Raw genomic sequence first — 7980 nt, 5'->3', positions numbered from 1 at the left:
AATAAATGTTCATCAAATTCTGACTATAAATTACCTTATATTTTGATTAAAAGTTTGGTAAGTAAATTAAAGTGTAATTGGTTCAGAAGGTAAGTAAATTAAGATGATTGATTATCATATACATGAAAGGTTGAATGAAGAGATGGTGGGAAGAAAGGTGAAATGGGAATCTTACATTCTTTTTAAGTAGTATAGTAGAGAATATTCAGATAGAGACTAAGGAATTTTCTCTTGACCGAACAGTTTAACATGGGAGATGGAGCAGTACGCGTTGGTTGGGTCAGATTTGGTCTTTTTTTAGGGGTATTGGTCCTTTTTTAACCAGACGCAAGTGTTTATATACACACGCATACACTCATCTTTATGAACGCGTACACACACCTTACTCCTATGAGTACCTCTGAAAGACTGAGCCGGCATATCATTTTGAAATTTACAAAGTCATCGTAGGCACCTTGTCATCGACGGGAACGTCATCGCCAAAAATCCTGAAATAAATACAGAAATAAATGCGAGCACGAGGACTTGAACCCTGATGTGGAGATACCACAGTCCCTCTAACCATCCAACCACCGGTTGGTTTGCCGGGGTATTGGTCTTTATTACGTGTAGGTTGGTTTTTGTTACCTGAAGATTGGGTCTGCTTTTTAGCACAAAAGTAAACGTAAATCATAGGGTCCAGTTAGATCAATTACATAGATCAATGGTAAATATACTTTTTGAGAAGGCGACTTATAGGCGCCAGTGCGCCGGCCTAAATTTGGGCCGGTCACACCACCACCATTTGATTAAACAACTATTAGCCGCACAATTGTCTTCCTTTCTCCCCAGACTTCTTCTTTCAGAAAAAATTTCCCCTCACGCCTCCATTAAGGAGTGACGCACCTGGCCTCGAAGCACTGCCCGCGTGTTCTCGCCTGTCGCTACCCTTGTCATCGGCCGTCGTCGTCGCCCTCGTCGTAGGTTGCTACCGGTCGCCATCTTCGCTGCCGGTCACCATCGCCAGCTTCGTGCATGTAGCATCTTGCCCCCGCGGTTGCAGCTCCCCATGGCGACGGCAGGAGCTCCGATGACAGTCGGCCATCCTCGTCACCAGTTGCACCACCGTTGGGCCATGGTCACCACCGTCGTAGGATCGCCGCCACTGGTTGCAGCAAATCATGTCGCCGGTGGTAGCTTGCCGGTGCCGGCTGCAACAAAAATCGCAGCACCGTCGTTGCCGTCAGATATGTAGCAATTGACAACGCTAATAGTAGCAAAATTCAAAACATTGGTAGCAAAAAAGCTGTGGAATGTTTTCAGCAACAAAGACATGGTAGCAAAAAAAATTGTCGGTTCCAGCAAAATCAGAAGATGGTGGTAGAAAAAATTGGTACACTGGTTACACTAAACAAAAAATATGCTAGCAAGAATTAGGATTGGTTCCAGCAAAAACCGAAGAGGGTGGAAGCAAAAAGTGTGATAGCCTGGGCTAGCAGGGTGGATGTCATTTGAGTTTTTGTTTATGTTGCATCCGTAGCTAGATGTGTTCATATGTATGATGGTGATGTATTCGTGTGACATTTGTATGCCCTTTGTATGTATCCCCAGCTATTATGTAATGGTATGATATAATGATATCCACCTTGAAAAAGTGTTTCAATATGCGGCTCTATCTGTGACGCCCCTGATTTAATCGTACACTAATCATACACGCAAACGTGTACGGTCAAGATCAGGGACTCATGGGAAATATCACAACACAATTTTAAAGTAAAATAAGTCATACAAGCATCATGGTACAAGCCAGGGGCCTCAAGGTCTCGGATACAAGTGCTAGAACAGAAATGAGTCAGTGGAAGCAACAATATCTGAGTATAGACACAAGTTAAACAAGGTGCCATAAGATGGCTAGCACAAACTGGGATATAGATCGAAAGAGGTGCATGCCTCCTGCCTGGGATCCTCCTAACTACTCTTAGCCGTCGACGGCCTGCACGTAGTACTAGGCACCCTCGGTATAGTAGAGGTCATCATCGACGGTGGCGGCTGGCTCCTGGGCTCCAATATCTGGTTGCGACGTCTGAGAAGAAGAGGAAAAGGGGGGAAGATTGAGCAAAGCAACCGTGGGTACTCATCCAAAGTACTCGCAAGCAAGGATCTAGACTACATATGCATGGGTATCTGTGTAAAGGGGCAATATCGATGGACTAAACTGAAGAATGTCAGAATAAGAGAGGGATAGCTAGTCCTGTCGAAGCCTACGCTTGTAGCAGCCTCCATCTTGCAGCATGTAGAAGAGAGTAGATGGTAAGTTCACCAAGTATCATCACATAGCATAATCCTACCCAACGATTCTCTCTTCGTCAACCTATGAGAGAGTGATCACCGGGTTGTATCTGGCACTTGAAAGGGTGTGTTTTATTAAGTATCCGGTTCTAGTTGTCATAAGGTCAAGGTATAACTCTGGGTCGTCCTTTTACCGAGGGACACGGCTATTCGAATAGATAAACTTCCCTACAGAGGTGCACCATATTACCCAACGCGTTCGATCCCTCTCGCTGGACACACTTTCCTGGGTCATACCCGGCCTCGGTAGATCAACACGTCGCAGCCCTACAACAGAGCGGTCAGCACACCGGTCTAAATCCTATGCGCGCAAGGGTCTGGGCCCATCGCCCATTGCACACATGCACGTTGCGTGGGCGGCCGGTGAGCAGACCTAGCAACCTCCATTACAAAGGAAGTTGCGTAACGCGGTCCAACCCGGCGCGCGCCGCTCAGTCGCTGACGTCAAGAAGGCTTTGGCTGATACCACGACATGGAGTGTCCATAACTGTTCCCGCGTAGTTGGTTAGTGCGTATAGGCCAGTGGCCAGACTCAGATCAAATACCAATATCTCGTTAAGGGTGTTATTTTGAAGTAACCGCGGACGCAGACCAGGGCCAGGCCCACCTCTCACCTAGGTGGTCTCAACCTACCATGTCGCTCCGCCACAAAGTAACAGTCGGGGGCCGTCGGGAAATCGGGCCCATCACTACCTGGATGGAGCCACCTGTCCTTTCAGCCCCCCACATCGGAATCACATGCGGGTACTCTACGAGCCAACCCGACTTTAGTCACCACCTGTATCATATATAATGTATATAAGTATATATCCGTGATCAACTCCTGAGTGATCATGGCCCGGTAGTATAGCATGATAGACGGACAAGAATGTAGGGCCACTGATGGAATACTAGCATCCTATACTAAGCATTTAGGATTGCAGGTAAGGGTAACAACTGTAGCAACAATGACATGCTATGCAGCAGAATAGGATTAATCAAAAGCAGTAACATGCTACACTACTCTAATGCAAGCAGTGGAGAGAAGGAATAGGCAATATCTGGTGATCAAGGGGGGGCTTACCTGGTTGCTCTGGCAAGAAGGAGGGGTCGTCAACACCGTAGTCAACCGGGGCAGCAGCGGTGGCGGTCTCGTAGTCTATCGGAGAAAAGAGGGGGAAGAAACAATAAATATAATGCAAACATAAGCATGACGATGCATGACATGTCAATGGGCGGTGCTAGGTGTGCCCTAACACGGTAGTAGGTGATACCGGTGAAGGGGGGAAACATCCGGGAAAGTATTCCCGGTGTTTCATGTTTTCGGACAGATGAACCAGATATGAAATCTTGCACGTTCGCTATGCTAGGGACGTGTGGCTGACAAACGGACCGCGCATTCAGATTAATCTCGTCGTTCTGAGCAACTTTCATGTATAAAGTATTTTCATCCGAGTTACGGATTATTTTATATGATTTTCCAAAGTTCTAAATAATTTTCAAAATTCCTGGATTTACTTGTAATTTGAAAATAAATGGGAAAATGCTAGGTGCACCCAGTAGTGCACCAAAGGCTGACATGTGGGCACAGTCAACTTCCCAGTCAACGTTGACCGGTCAATGGATGAATAGTGATGATAGGGCCCAGGTGTCATGTAGAGTAGCAAAAATGATTTTAGTTAGTTATTATAATCTCTAGGGGACACACGTGTCATCTATACATAGACTAACCTAACCACTAATCGTTTGCTAATCTAAACAGGGGATTTAGCCCAGCGGCCATGGCCAAAGCCGACTACTAGTGTGCTTGGGCACGCACATGCGAGAGTGCATGGCGCTCCAGCGGCTGCACTAGCAAGCAGAGCATAGTGCGCGGCAGCTAGCAAGAAGCAGCAGCCTAGAGTAGCAAGCAACAATAGTAGAGCATCAGTGGCAGCAAAGCAGGAAGAGCAGTAGCAGCGCTGGTAGCAGGCAGTAGCAGCAGCAGCGCACGAGCAGTAGCAAGCACGCGGGCAGGGGCGCGGCCGTGGCTGCTGGCACGCGGACACGCGCAGGTCCGCAACCGGAGGCGAGGCCGGTACGTGGCGGGAGCGCGGCAACGGTACGGCGTGCACGGGGCGGCCGCGGCGTGTTGTGAGGAGCGGAGGTGCACGGACACGGACATGGCAGTGGGGGATCGAGGTCGATGCAAGGCGGAAACCGGGGGAACGCTCACCAAGGGAGCTCACGGAGGCTCATTGGTGGCCGGGAGCAGCAGAGGGCGCCGAAATTCGTTGGAGAGGCGCCGGCGGCCGAGGGGAAGAAGCGCTTGATCCCGGTGATGTAGAGACGCCCAGCTCGAGCTCGTGGTCGTGGACGATGCGGCGGACGACGTTGGTGCTTCTGGACACGTTCCTAGCCATCGGGGAGCTCGATGGCCACGGTGGCGAGGCGAGGCATGGCGGCGACGGCGGCGGGAGTCGACTAGGTCAAGTGGAGGGGCGTGGGAGAGGGGCAAACAGGCCTAGGGTTCGCGAGAGGGGGTCGAGGGGGACCTTATCCGCCCCGCAGAGCCAGCGGATGGGCGCCGCGTGGCCATCGGCGCCACGAACGCACGCGCGGCGTCCAGCGCGCCATGTGTGAACAGAGGGTGGAGCAGGCTGCAGTGGTGGGCTGGGCCGGCTCCTGTAGCAGTAGGCCACAAGTGCACAGTAGCCTTTTGTTTTTATTCATTTTCTTTTCTGTTTTGTATTTTGATTTAGCTAGCAAATGACTTATGTTTAATTTGAAACTTGGCACATAAATACTAGGTAATATTCTGGGAGTGCAAAAAAAGCTTCAGGGTAAATGCAACTATTTAACATTTTTTAGAAATTGAATTGGTTAATTAATTTGTGGTTGGTACTATTTTAATTAGGTTAGGGGCCTTTTATTAATGCACGGTTGTTGGTTGTTACATGAACATTACTTAGTGAATATTACTAACATTTTGAACATTTTTTATTCACTGTTTTATGAAACTATAATTTGACTTGTTATTTGAATTTGTATTTTAACTTAGTTTGAAACAAGTGAGGTTTAGCAAAAATTTAATTATGATGACCTGACATCATTAACAGGGGTTTACTGTGGCATGATTCTCGGGGTGTTACAAATCTCCTCCACTACAAGAAATCTCGTCTCGAGATTTTAAGAGGTGGGTAAGGGGGAAAGACCTGGTTACGAAATTCTAACGTATCTTCTCGTTCTTGGTTGCTCTTCTCGAAGAGGTCGATCCATTACGTTGATCTCTTCATTTCTCTGCTTCAGGTCATCCTGATGAAGTCGGCATCCTTTCTTTGGGAACTCCATCGTACTTACGAAAGAATAAATGGTGGATATTCCAGGAGAACGAACCTCTGCAAGGTTGACTATTTGGTCGATAACATTCGGGAAGGTGACAGAAAGTAACTCCCGAATTGAAACTTAAGAAGATATCGAGAGCAAAGTAAGAAGGTACCATGAGAAGTTTCAAACGGATAGGTAATCGTTCGATGTCTGAAACAAAGTGCGAAAGGGGTCCAGAGCAACAAGATTAAGTATTGCGTCTGTTACCAGAATAGATCACTAGGAAGGTGGCCCGTGAGTTACATACAAGGCCACGCGCGAGGAATAACTTTGGAAACTGGTGGGTGTACAGGAGAGTCAGGTTTTGATCATGTGGGGTTGTGGGTTATGGGCCCACCATGCAGGTTAAAGGTAGAAAGGGCGCTGACATCTTGCACGATCATGTAAGCAAGGCATGTTAGAGGACATCCTGTCAGTTATGTCGGCAACAACATCGGTACCAAGGGCGAGGGATGAAGAGAACCATTTTCTACTCGTTGAACGATGCGGACCAATAGGCGAAGTTCTCGTCCATCGGTGGTTACCGGAATGTTTTCAACAATAGTAATAGGGTCTTACTGACAGAGTTGTACACCGAGGTGTTTACATAACTAGGGAAATATTAATGCTTATGTCATATCGATCACAAGAAAGGTTAAACAAAACAATAGAAAGAAAAATGTGATTAATATGTTAATTAGGCCAATGGAAAGGAAAAGGTGTTTATACTCAAGTATTAGGGTATATCCTTCCAAAGGACAAGCGGAGATTGATATACGCAACAAGACAACAAGTAGATAGCCATTTGGTTAAAGGGGTGACGAAACTCATGATGTCATCCATGCCATGGTGTTTGGATAATTGGGCAATAAAATTTTTAGTATTGTGCTTCCAATGTTCTTATTGAAGATTAGAGTACCACAGACATGCTTCGAGATAGCATTGACATGGTCTTCAAGCAAAGGTCAGACTTTGGATACACAAAGGATCCATCAGGAACACTCATAGAATAAGTCTTACAATTTCCTCATGGAAGAATGGATAACTTTGCTAAAAAGGAAACTATAACAATAGGTCCTACGGCCAGGTGTGCTAGGCATGACATCACCTTATCGGGTCAAAGACCAGTGCTAGAACTCTAGGGAATATGTTCCAACCATCATATCTGACCGAGATTCAGATCTAGTTGGTGTCAGGATACCTCAGACTCGGGATTCCTGAGAAGGAAGGGGTGAAACACAATTGACGAGATGGCATTGCAAGATTCTCGGGAAATTAACTATGGAAGCAAGTTCCGAATCATGAGTTCATCATTTAACCAAGGAGAGGAGGAGGAGGTGGCTAATGAACTCAGCGACAATTCATCGATATTTCCAAAAGATGGATTTCCACAATTATGTGAACAATGATATAACATTTTTCATATCAAATGACATAATGAGGTGTGCTCGAGGAAAACATACTCAACTAAACATTGGTTGAAAGGTGCACCCAAAATATGGGCTTAGGTAGCCCAATCAATGTAAGAATGGTGATTCTATAACCAATGGTCTAAGAATGAAATGTTGACCATTAACTTCAAAGCAATAGGGTTGCTAGAAGTACATAATCTAAGTAGCACCGTTCATTGGTTGGTATCCCGGTTAGAATCAACACGGGGACCAAGAAGGAATGGTGATGGTGAGAAGTATCACTATACCAAAAAAATCTTAAGAGGTGGAGCAATCCTCCCAACATCCTTGACATAAAAGATGGTAATACCCCAAGGTAGAACATAACACAAGCTAGATGAAAGGAACTCAAGGTACTACACCAAACATGAACAAGTTTGTGATGGAGGGAGGGCAATAATGTTGTCGATGATAACACAAATCATTGAGGGGCAAGGATGGTATTTATCATCAAGAATTCGATAGATATCTTGGAAGAGCTCAGAACATTGATGATGATCAAGACACATTTGTCGAGAAATTTCATGAAGATGTAACCGGTCGGCGATGACATCAAGTCGAAGGAATGATGAAGCGAAAGGTTATTGGAACCACGAGTACGACACAAAATCGAAATCAAGTTTGCTGTTCAAGGCGAAATGATATGACGAGGAAGATTGACGTAAGTGTTGGGGAACGTAGTAATTTCAAAAAAAATCCTATGCACACGCAAGATCATGGTGATGCATAGCAACGAGAGGGAAGAGTATCGTCCACCTACCCTCGTAGACCGTAAGAGGAAGCGTTATGAGAACGCAATTGATGTAGTCGTACGTCTTCATGATCCGACCGATCCAAATACCGAACGTACGGCACCTCCTAGTTCAGCACACGTTCA

General features: G+C 46.2%; 1 long non-coding RNA gene across 1 annotated transcript; it reads right to left on the bottom strand.

The window, feature by feature from the left end:
* Positions 1 to 1725: 1725 nt before the first annotated feature.
* Positions 1726 to 4800, bottom strand: LOC123081654 (uncharacterized). Its single transcript, XR_006438761.1, has 3 exons — positions 4523 to 4800; positions 3392 to 3466; positions 1726 to 2062 (listed from the first exon to the last, which is right to left on the bottom strand). It is a non-coding gene; the product is annotated as an uncharacterized lncRNA (long non-coding RNA).
* Between the last annotated feature and the right edge of the window lie 3180 nt (positions 4801 to 7980).

The sequence above is a fragment of the Triticum aestivum genome, chromosome 4A, assembly GCF_018294505.1.
Source record: "Triticum aestivum cultivar Chinese Spring chromosome 4A, IWGSC CS RefSeq v2.1, whole genome shotgun sequence".
Classification (NCBI taxonomy): domain Eukaryota; kingdom Viridiplantae; phylum Streptophyta; class Magnoliopsida; order Poales; family Poaceae; genus Triticum; species Triticum aestivum.
The sequence above is the reverse complement of the archived record's forward strand: the minus strand, read 5'-3'. Positions and strand labels throughout refer to the sequence as shown.